Source organism: Pseudopipra pipra, chromosome 4, assembly GCF_036250125.1.
Source record: "Pseudopipra pipra isolate bDixPip1 chromosome 4, bDixPip1.hap1, whole genome shotgun sequence".
Lineage (NCBI taxonomy): Eukaryota > Metazoa > Chordata > Aves > Passeriformes > Pipridae > Pseudopipra > Pseudopipra pipra.
The window spans coordinates 4,707,723-4,718,235 of record NC_087552.1 but is presented as its reverse complement, the minus strand read 5'-3'; the positions used below and the strand labels follow the sequence as shown (position 1 = coordinate 4,718,235).

General features: G+C 42.7%; 1 protein-coding gene across 1 annotated transcript in view; it reads right to left on the bottom strand.

Annotated features, from left to right (window-relative positions):
• BLTP1 (bridge-like lipid transfer protein family member 1) overlaps window positions 1–10,513 on the bottom strand; it is a 355,866-nt gene that overhangs the window by 327,513 nt on the left and 17,840 nt on the right. The gene's annotated exons all lie outside the window — the stretch shown is intronic.

The window sequence follows — 10,513 nt, the reverse complement described above, 5'->3', positions numbered from 1 at the left end:
CGTTCAAATTACTGCTTAGCACACTCAAAGGCCGGCGCTGCACTAGGATGCTCCTGCTCAGGCACTAACTCATTCCGTTCATGTTTTCAACGTGCTTCCTAGGAAGGGGAAGCATCTGTAGGGGAGGGTGCTTGAGGAGTATTTTGGCTGGTGCATCTCTAGTGACACCTTGTGGGAAGTTTCATAGAATAGTCTATAACTTTTTTTGAGGAAGAAACAGGAATGTTGGGAAAAAAAGTTGCCAAATGCTCCACATGGGATACACTTAAATCTCTGCACTTGCCTGAAGTTAAAAATAAGCTATAGAGATATACTTTCTCACTGTTGAAATTGTTCCTCCTTTATCCATTGAAGTGTTACACACTTCACCCTGTGTGGATGTACATATGGTATTATCTAGAAATAAAATTTAACTTTTAAAAATAAATATATTGATTCACCTTAGAGGGAAACATTCCGAAATGGGAATGCTGTGGATCAGTTGCAGCTGCCACAATTTAGATAGACTCACTACATGGGTCATTGCCCTGCTTGGTAAAGTTTTGCTGTTCTGAGGAAAAACTGGAAGGGAAAAAAAGCTCAAACAATTTTTTTTTTTCTGTTCGAAACTGGGTATTTTGAGAACTTAAGTCAATATTTCACCATCCTTTAACTGATGCCCCTGATTCCATTGATAGTTTTCCTTGTTTCCATGTCTCTTGTCTAGATGCAAGCACTGGGCCACCTGAGCCTGGGGAAAGTAAAAAGAGGTCTCTAATCCCTGAATCTAGAAGTTAATCCAGAGGACCCGTCCTATTAAAAAAACCTTCCAATATGAAAGAATAACAGTTTTACAAAGAGGTGAGTTTGACCTCTTCTAATTTATAAAGTCACTAAGATTACACAAACAGAGTGATGAAGTGTTGGCCAGTTCTCCTCCAGCAGCTGCTGTGGAGAAACGAAGCTGTTTGATACCCCTCATATGCTTTCTTTTTAATTAATGCACATAGATACTGCCTGCTTACCTCTCTGTTTCTATGCCTGGCATTTGGAGGTGACATATTCGACTTGCTGCTCAGTTTCGTGGGGTTTTGTTTTCGTGCTGATAACACGGGCAGAGGCAGAAGACAGATTGATTTTCTGGTAGAAGTAGAACTTCTGTAGCCAAACCCAGTACAGAGATGACACCTAAAGCTGCTCTCCTCAGTCAGCAGTAACACCTTTTGTTGGGGGACTGCAGGACCATCCAGCTGTGCAGTTTTTATATGGCTCCCGGGTGGAAGCAGACTGATGGTGTGACTTTGAGGCAGCACTGTGGTTCAGTGGCACAACCACCCCAGCTTTAGGCTCTGCCTGCTGAGCTTCCCCTCAATACCATGATGCCACTGCAGACTTACTGGTGTGCCAGTGTTCTGTGAGACCCTCATGCACTGGGCAATCCCAGTTACTAAAAATCCCAGTTACTAAAAATCCCAGTTACTAAAAATCCCAGTTACTAAAAATCCCAGTTGCTGGCATTTGTATTCAAGGCAGGATGTGTCCCCTTCCTATGTACAGCCTACGTATGAAACAACCCACGGAGTGTGTAACCACCCTCCTGCTTTCACTCTGTGGGGGAGTTTGTCCTTACTAGAAACAGTAATTGCAAAAATGACCTTCAGATTTACTGAAAACAGTAGAGGGCTTTGCACTGACTCATGGAGGGAGCCCAGGTATTGGGGAGGGGCTTGCTGCTTGATAACACATTTCTCTACTGTCTTGTGCAACAGTTAAACCAAAGCCTGGTTCTGTGGCAGGGACAATACTGTAGGCAGTGTGTATGATGGTTCTGTCCCTGCCAGAATCTAGAGTGAATTGCAAACTGCAAACCCACTGCTGGCTGATGAAAGCAGCCCTGCCTTGGCTCAGCTGGGTTTCAGAGCCAAGCCTCACATTTCGGCCTCTCATCTAGTTTCGGTTTTAGAATAAAAAATCCAGTTTGGATCATGAACCTCTTGCTGAAATAAGAAGCATGGCTCTTTTTTCTGTAACCATATCACCTCCCTGGTGAATCCTTGGGCTCCCTCTTTGCTGTCATCTTAGCTGATTTTTGTTTGCTGTGATGTTCATTGGTGCCTTACTTCAGGAGGAAATCCCCTTTCTTTCAATGCCTTGTGATGAGTCACTGCTGCTGTTTGCTTCAAACTGAAGGGGATTCCAACTATAAAATTGTATTATTGCTAAAATAGAACCCTGTTCCATTGCGTAGGTTGTAGCTTAAAACAGAGAAAAGTTTGGGGGAGTTGGAGGGTAAGCAAGCAGTGTTGCTGCTGGTTTGGTTTATGAAATTGGGGATTAATGGTAATTCCAGTAACAAGCGAGCAGCTTAGAAGTTTGGTAGATCAAAACCGACCTCTAACTGAAAAGCAGTTGTGTATCAAGTTCTGTACATTAAGAACCAAAAAAAACTCCCCTCAAACCATACTAGTTTGTGCTTCCAGCAATGAATATTAAGATTGGTTCAGCAAGAAGCACAGCTTGGTTCAAGCTCTTCTTGTGTGTGTGTGTGTGTGTGTGTGTCTATGTCTGTGTATATTCATTATGGATTCAAAATTCAGTTGCTTTAAAACTGTTTATTTTGGCCATGGAAGGTTGCTTTCAATTTTCTTCTTTCATTATACATCTGACTGCCCTCGTCTCTGTGTTGCTGTTGGTTTAGCCCTGGTGCTTTAAGCTGCAGTTTTCTGAATCCATCGTCTGGCACTTTCTTTTGTCTGAAGTAACTGCTGCAGCTCTCCCTCGTGCTGGAGTTTTTGTGGATTCCCAAATCTGTGGGTGTGCACACAGGACATGGGGGTTGCAATTTGAAGTAGGCTTTGGTCCTGCCTTCTCACCTCTGCAGGGTCATGCAGGTAATCCAGGTCTATCCCCTGAACGCTTCCTTTGCAGCCTCTTTCAGCTCTGGATTTCCATTCTTATTTTCAGAGTTCACCTGAGAGGTTCTACAGGCTACAACAAACCAAACCCCAAAACCACAGAAGGCACCATTTAAAGGCAATTTTTGTATCAATGTCTTTAATATTTAGATCTGGAGGTCTGTGGTTATATACTGATATGGTGGCTATTGAGCACTGAAAAGGACCATGAGGTTGCTGAAAGCACCACAGTAACACTCGAGTTTAGAAAGAGTCTCACTACTGGTTTTGCAGCATATTGCTGTAAAGGAAACAAGTTAATAAAAGCCACAAAGATGTACGATTTCCCATAGCCTTTGACTAATGCTGTAAGTAAAAGAACAGCTAAAAAACCACTCTAAGCTGAAGGTGAGGGGATTTCCTTAGGAAGAATGCTTGGAAGGGGCCTTGCTCCGAACTGGGGACTTCAGGAGGCATCATTTCCTGACTTCCTAACAGAAGTGTCTGTGCTGAATGGGAGGACACAGATAACTCCATCTATCAACCCCCAAAATCCTTTTGGCTTCGTGTCTAAAGGTATTTAATGCTAAAGACTTAGAACCCTGTATCAATGCCCTAAATTGCCTGATGTTTGTAGTGAGATCTCTACAGAGTCAATTAAGATCACCTCGACACTTTGATTAAACTGTGAGCTGCTAATATTATTTTTTTTAATATTTATTTCTATGACCATTACTATTTTTCTCCCGTGGTAGAACATCTCATCTGAATAATCCTCTTGTGTATATTCAGTTACTCTTTAATGTCCACCTTCACTTTGCAAATGCTGAAAGTGCTTTTTAGGATATTAGGTTGAACTCAACTTGAATGCTTACCAACATTTGGAAGACCTAAAGGTAGTCATGGAATATTTATCAAACTCCCTGGCACTCTGCTGTGGTTTAAAGCTTCCTTCAAAGTAGGATGCAGAGAGAAATACTGCAAAAGTTTAGAGTAGGGTTATAATTAATAGGTGGATATATATCCCTCCTTTATAAAATAATCCTCAGTGTTTAATGTCTTTTCTAGGTTGTAATTGCTGGGGAAATACATAAGAGAGGTCAAACTTTGTCTGCTACAGCATCTCAGTACTCCAAGAACTTATCTTTTTTCATTTTTTTCTTTTTCTTTTTCTTTTTAATGGAAAAAGTAAAAGAAAGAAAAAGGACCTTATCTCCACTACAGCAAATGGCTTTTCCTGACATCATTTATAAAAATTAATCATTTTAACAACTTTTTGCTTTACTGTTCAAAGACCTTTTACATTTTTCTTGATTGTTCCCCAATGCCTAAACACTGCCTCTGTCTATGTTTTATGAGTAAAATCTAAATAACACAAGGGTACAGTTTCCATAAAATTAAGGTCATGTGAGGTGGAAATAGCAGCCTAAGATCAGGAGTTCCTTCACTTTTATAGTCTTTTCTTTTGGTAACAGGAAACAACTCTGAGGCTGTTTGCTTTGGGACAATGTATAGGAGGTTTTGCCTTCATAAATTTGATTGTGTCTGCATCTTATATGATGGAGAACTGCCCTAGAAATATTTGGATCTGGCTTCTAACAACAGGAGAGCTCTCTCTAGTGTGGTTATTAGCTTTACCACACACTTGGACAGCAATATAGCACAGTTGTGAGCAGATATTACTCTTGATTTCACAAAAAGGTAAAATTAGATTCAAATGCTTTATGGTGGTGGGGAACAGCTTCTGCTTCAGTGTTATGATGAACACTTGTGGTTGTGAAAAGGTCATCAGATCCTCTAGAGAAGCTGGCAAAGAGTGCAATTCTCATCTGAAATGTCACAGACGTGTCACCTCTCACCCCCTTCCTCTCCTCCAAAGTGCCTTTCCTCCTGTCTGCCAATAACCAGGATACCTCCCATGGAATACCTTCATTCCTCTTTGCCCTTTTGGTCAGCTGCAAACCCAGGTGAAGGCATCCTCTATTCAGCCCCCTGTACTGATGGCAAACACCAGCTCTCACGGGGTACAGCAGAATTCCTTCTTTTCTTCCTTACTTACAATATTCCCCTTTTCCTTTCATTTTTAACCCAGACTTGTGTAGCTCCTGTGCCCAGTTGTACCTTGTCAACCTGTAACAGTGGTGGGAGCTGACAAAACTTTACTGTCCAAGGCAGAGGCTTTTCTGTACAACAGTGTTTTATGTTGTTGGGTATCACCTTGTTCTGTTCTTGGCCCTTTCTGTGGAGCTGTCCTCTGTTCCAGGGGAACACAGTAGCTCACTGCACTCCTTGCTGCAGAGAACAAAATCACAGACCAGGAACTCAGTTTTGTGGTAGATCATCCTGTTGAGAAAATTTTCTGTAAGTCCTCAGGGCTTTGTGTCTGATTTTATTTTTTGTAGCTCAGCCAAGAAGCAGCCAAGGCAGAAAAGTGTCTACAGCTTGCAGTTCGTGCCAGTCACTGAACCTGGGTGAAAATGCTTTGCCTCATCCAAAAATACCCTGTCTCCATGAGGTAAAGGTCACTTTTCTGTCAAACCACTAAATGCTGCTTTAAGATTTCACTGACGTAGGGAGTAGTAAATTTAGTAAAGCTTTAGGGTTGATTTTCTCGTTAATTGGCAAGCAGGTGAAAATATGTATGGGTAGGAAAGAAATCTTTCTGGAGTCAGTGCAGAAATACTTTCTTGGAGGATTCAGACATTACTTAAAATCAGGTTTAATTCCAGTTTGGACCAGGAGTTAAACACTTCAATGTTTCAGTCAAAAATGTAGTGGTAGAAACCAGTGGGTGGAAACCAGTGGTAGAAACCTGGGGGACAAGGTGGTCTTATTGCCCAGAAAAATGGGTTTGTAGTCAAACTTCTTTGGCACTAAGCTGTGTGCTTGAAGTTTATGGAATGGACAAATGTGATGGAAGTGATGTTCTGCTGGAACCTGCTGCTGTAAAACCTCTTTTCATGCTTGCTGTCGTATCAACTTCATGAACATCTTCAGGGAAATCCAGTGAAATACCAGAAGAGTATGTGTGAGTAACAATATTCATTGAATTGCCATCTAAGACCTCATAAAGGAGCTGTGACATTTCCAATTTTTCCATGAGGAAAGGAGAATTTGTTGTGGGTGGTCTTCCACTCACGGCTAAGCACTAAAGCCACCCAGGGAGCAGGAACAAAATGAATGGGAAGTGCCTTGACTTTTTAATACATCTCAGACAAAATCTTTGGAAGTCCAAACTAAAATGAAAGCAGTTCATTAAAATTGAGGGTAGAACTAGGGGGCAGCATCTTCCTCCCTCAGAAAGTCACTCCTTCTGTGAGCACAAAAGTGTGTTTTAATTCTGTCTGAAATGTGGATAGATGTACCCTCACTTTAGTTTGCCTCAAAAACATGACAGCTGGGACTGGCAGTCCCATTGACCTGGGACATGGGAACCTGTTTAGGAAATATAGCAGCCAATCTGTTTCTGAGTGAAGCAGAGGAGAGTGTTTCAGCTTGAGACAAACCAAAGTGTGTGGGAGCAGTTCTCATTTATGCACCAAAGAGAGGGGGGCAGCTGCACACAGCCAGGGAGTAACGCCCGTGTGGAGAGCAGCAGGCTGCTTGTTGCTGCGGAGTGAATGCCCTAATGCCCTAATCAAAGTATAAATTAAACCCAAATCTCAGAAAATTTCTGGACAGCAAATCTGTTTTCAGCTTCCTCTCCAGAGTATTGGAGTCCCAAACTGTTTTGAGCACTTCTGAAACTGTATTTCCCCCCCCCCCCCCAGTCTCTTTACTTCCTTGTAGTGGTCTTTTCTCTCCTGAATAATACTTACATGGCAATTAAGCCCTTTACAAGTCACCAAGGATCCGGTACTTCAAGCTGTTGTCCTTGCATTATATTAAATTTTCTCTAACCCATTTCCTTATTTTTCCCCTATGGAAAGCCCCTAAACAAGCAGTCCTTCAGTGGACAATAAAATAGTTTGAATGGCAGCCATCCAGCATGGCCTTTCTCTAGATAAGTGGCTTGGCTATGCCTAAGAAACAACAAAATTTTTATTATTCAGTTGTTTGTGGAGTAGCCAAAGGGATTTTCCTCTTCTGAGTGAGGGGAATGGGGAGGTCAGGTAAAAAGGTGCATGTGATTTCTGCTGTACCCCCACAATTTTCCACTGGAGGTTTAAGAGAAGGGGTTCCCCCTTCAATTTTTCCATTGACTGCTTTTCTCTGCCTCCACAAAACATTTGGTTGTGCCTGCTTTGCTGTGATGAAAATGTCGATGTTTTGTATCAGCGATATTAGGAGGAGTCAGGAAAGAAACACTGTAATTGTTTAAGTCAGGCTGGCTGTGAAGCTGCTGTTAACAGGAAGGGAAGAGCCCGTGTTTCCATCCCCTCTCTTGACTCCTGGGATGGCACACAGCCTTCCAGGGAAGAAGGCACCTGGCTTTGCCTCATCCTCCATGAGGAGGACACTGAGGATTCCTGGCCTTCTTGGCAGAAACCACGGTGGGTCAGTTGAACAGGTGATGGAAATTAAAGCCAGGAACTGCACACAGGGAAGGTTTTAATTTAGCCCCATCATTGTAGAGCTGACAGATGATGACAAAATAACAACAGCAACCACTCCCTGAACTATTTGCAGTCCCACAGAAATTAAGCATATTGGTCAGCCCAAAGTCTGAACCTGTGTTTGAGTCCAGTGAAAGCCAAAAACATGGAAGGCTGAATTTGCTCTACTCTGTGTGAACTCATTGCTGAGTAAGATTTAATGCTATTCTCTTCTCAATCATCCAGTGGGAACAGTGTTTCTCCTCAGAGGGGTGTCTTTGGGCTTTGATTTCCTTTGCTGCCTGGAAGGATTTGAGTCTGTGTCACCTCCCAGACAGTGCTCCAGCAGTTTGCTGCTGGGCTGGTGGTGGTGAGTTTCAAACCTCCCCTGTGGAGGCTGTTCTGCTTTTTATAAATGCTTAGATAAAATTATACTGGAGGTCAGGGTAAGGAAAAGTGACTGAGGTGCAGCTGAGTGAATAGGACACTGTTCTGAGGAGTGGAAGATGCTGGTGCCATGGGACCTTTTTTAAAAATTTATTTTAACTAGGCAGCCTGTAAATCTGAACTCTGTTGGTAGATGTCTGAACCATCAAACTGAAATCATGGACATTTTCTCCAACAAAGTGACAGTAAATGCTTCATATGTAGTGGAAATCACCCTGCAACTCCAGCAGCTAAAACATTTGTCCAGGAGGTGCAAACACCCCTTCAGGGAAAGGCAGGGGAAAGAATTAGACCTTGGTCTCCCACATCCTGACCCTGGCCTATTGTTTCCTCTGTTATAATTGCAAATGTCTCCAAAATAATTTTGTTTTAACAAAACTGCAGTGAATTGAACACGAATTTGCAAATGATTGCTCTCTGTGTGCATCTGAGAAGCTGAGTGTAAATGCTTTGACAGAAAAAGGTCCACCTTGCTCTACTGAGCAGCTGTATTATCTCTGCTGGGAGGAGGAGAATGCTCCCAGGACAGTTAGATCACTAGTTTTTCCAACCCAGAAGACCATAGGAATCTCCTAAAAATCTCAGAGTGGTTTTTACTCCTTAGTACAGAACTGCACAGGTTTTGTTGTCGTCAAAACCGAAACTGATACCAGAGTCAGGCTTAGAGATGAACGATTTTCTGAACTTGCCTGTCATGACTCTTTCATTTTTAGGTGACAGCATGCTAATGTTAATTTTTATCAGCTGTGAAACTTGATTAATCAACTCCTGTGAGCGGTGGCCTGTAGCCTGAAATGAACAACATGCTCTTGAAAATGCTGCATCACTTCTTGTGTGGGTGAAGGGGCGACGTTTCTGCAGCTTCACCTCTCTGTGCTCTCTTCCTCAGAACAAAAATCAGATCTGATGTTGGAGTGTTTCTGGTCGGGGCAGAGCTGAATGTCACTGCTGATGAGGAGGCTGGAGCTGCTCGAACCGAGCGCTGATTGTGCAAGGGAAACCTTTAGAATAAACTCAAATCAAAAAGCATTCCTAGAAATGGGTCCCTGACCTACTTGCCCCTTACAGTAAATTATTCTACTTCTGGATTGATATTTGTGTTCTCTACCTTTTGGGTTGATGCAGCTTTTCCACCGTGCTTAGAGCACCGCTGTTCCCACCGCGCAGCTCGGGCCGGGCCGTGGGCGGGACGTTGTGTCACCGTTCCATGGTGAGCTGAAGAACGAGAGGGAATCCTCTGTGGTCTCTTACAAGCAGTGCTTTCAAGTATATCTGTGTGGGCTGTGTTTGTTTGAGAGAGATGAATATGCTCTCAATGGTAGAACGACTTTAAGAAAGGGGTTTCCCTAAGCCTGGGGTGTAGGTTAAACCTTGAGATATATATATAAATACACACGTATACTTTGGCCTCCAAACCACTTAGTTCTCATTTGATTCAGAGAGCCTTTATTTGAGACTAGTATGTCCTAGCCCAGCAGCACAGAGGCAGACACCTTCCCTAAATATGGTGAGTAACCTATGCATTCATTTGGAGCTTGTGTCAGTGGGTCTCTTTGCAGCCTCACAATGAAGTCATGTACCTCTTTTCCTTGCTTATCTACCAAAAAAACCTCAAATCCAAAACCTGATACTTCAAAGGTGTGCTTTTTTTTTCCTAAATAGCTTTTTTATTTCATCATATTGTTTGTATAGAATACCTACAGGAATTTGCTTTTACCTGGTTTTCCTGCATGAACTTGGACAAAAAAAGGTACAGCAGTAATAAAGGCTTGTTGACATACAGAGCATTAGGACTCTGTCACACAGTTACTTTGATGTTAAGTGTAATGATACAAAGATTCAGTGCACCTGTACTGGGTTTGTCCCACATTCCTTTCTTGGATTACGCTTCCTCTGAGACCTTTGGAGGTTTCACCTGTTCTGTAGGGTCTGAGATGTTCCCTGTGCTACTGATCCTGCCTGGAGCAGGCACAGGATTCCCTTAGCTGGATCTGTCATTAGAACATTTGCTACAAATTGTTCTCTATGATCCCTGTGGCATCTGAGGCTGGGCTGTGTCTCTGGGCTGGGTGACACCTTGCCTTGTTGCTGTAAACTGGTGTTAATGCTGTGTCTCAGGAGTGGGTTTGATACATTCCCACCTTGAGTAAGGAATACTTGGAGCCACAGTATTAAAACCTTTTTTCAGGACTGGTGTTTTTTGCTGCCAGAGGGCACATGGCCACTGTGCCAGGGCAGCCAGTAGGAGCTCCAGACTGCTCCCTCTCTCCTCTCAAATTGCCAGTGAGGATTCCAAAATACTTCCAGCAAAGCCTGGAGAAAGAGAGCTTCTTAAAGGGTCATCTTCCCTTGGCTTGCTTCTGGATCCTCAGCACACTGTGACACACTGCTGGCACAGTCCTAATTTCCAGTGGTAGCAGTGCCACATTTCCATGAACGTGGGAGTACTGGAACATATGGAAAGTAATATATATTTCCAAGTTGTTTAGAGTTGGTGTTCCTGCCAGCCAAACAATGCCAATGTTTTTCTGCAACTGGCTAGTTGGGTTCTTCCTACTTTTTTTGGGTTCTTTCTCTTTTTTTTTTTTTTTTTTAAATTTTGAAGCTTGGCTGGGGAGCATGAAATTTAAGTAGAACAGAGCTGCATTCCTCATCTAA